Raw genomic sequence first — 1,363 nt, 5'->3', positions numbered from 1 at the left:
CATAGTGATCTCATAATTGTAACAACTTTACAATTCTCTTACAAAACTTTTATGTTCCATGGGCTTCATTCAATTAGTATTTAATACCTCCTTATTATTGTCACATATAGTTATGCGATTAAATACCCATTAAATGACAATATATATTCCTTGATCAATTTAATTGACTCAAGGGCATATACCAACAATTTTATCATTTTCTTTAAGTATCATGCTTGTGTAAAATTACAAACCTATTGCATGTAAAATTATATTTTAATTTCTTAATATTATAGTATAAATATTTTATAGTATTTCTAATATTGTAATATTATATCATTTTAAATTTTATTTAGAGAATATTAAATTTAAAATTTATATTATTAAAAAATAAAGTATGTATACTAACATTTTATATTGTGATCTTAGATATCATAATGTGTAATTATGTATTATAATATTGTTAATATTCGTAAAGGATAATTTTGTTTTTACCTCTAAAAGATAAGGTGTTTTAAAAAATAATTTTTTTTAATTTTAACTATTTTTAATCAAAAAAAGAAAAAATTTTGGATAAAATTGTCCTTAATGAAACCTTCTTATATTCAAATTCATGTGTTGAAAAAAATATTATTACATGCCATGTTGAAAAATATTGTTACATGCCATGTTAAAAAAAATGTTAGATGCCATGTTTTTGTTTTATGATTGCAAGAAATGTAACAAATAAAATAATCTAAAAACTAATTATCCAAATTTGAAGACTTTGAATAATACCTTTTCGTCCAAGTCCATTTTATCCTAGCAGTAACGTTAAGGTTGAATAATTTTTCAACATATCTTCATTTTTATGTCAATTTTTTTTAATTTTAAACTTTATCTTTATCGTGAAAATGCTTAATTCCAAAAATTTATATCTCAGTAAAATACAAATATAGAGAACAAATTATACATTATATTTAAAATATATTGTTATTACATGTTATGTTTAAAAAAATATTGTTACAGTTGAAAAAAAAGTTATTATATGTTTTAATTCTGATAGTTTATATTGCAGTAAACTATAAAAGAGCAAGTTACAGATCATATTTAATAATAGAAAAGAAAATCAAAACAATATTACTAGTTTAAGCAGATGTTACAGATCAAAACTTTAGCAACAGATGTTATATGCCAAGACTAAAGCTTCAGTGTAAGATGTTACACGCCAAAGCCAAAGTAAAAGATATTATACACCAAGGCTAAAGTAAAAGATGTTACACACTAAGACTTTAATAACAGATGCTACATGTTAAGATCAAAACTTCAACACTGAATGTTACATGGCAAAACTAAAGCTTAAGCACCAAAGCATACATGCCAAGGTCAAAGTTTTAGCACCAAG

Source organism: Theobroma umbraticum, unplaced genomic scaffold (assembly GCF_002168275.2).
Source record: "Theobroma umbraticum cultivar Fairchild unplaced genomic scaffold, ASM216827v3 scaffold_12.1, whole genome shotgun sequence".
In the NCBI taxonomy this organism is placed as follows: Eukaryota; Viridiplantae; Streptophyta; class Magnoliopsida; order Malvales; family Malvaceae; genus Theobroma; species Theobroma umbraticum.
This window is presented reverse-complemented; position numbering follows the sequence as displayed.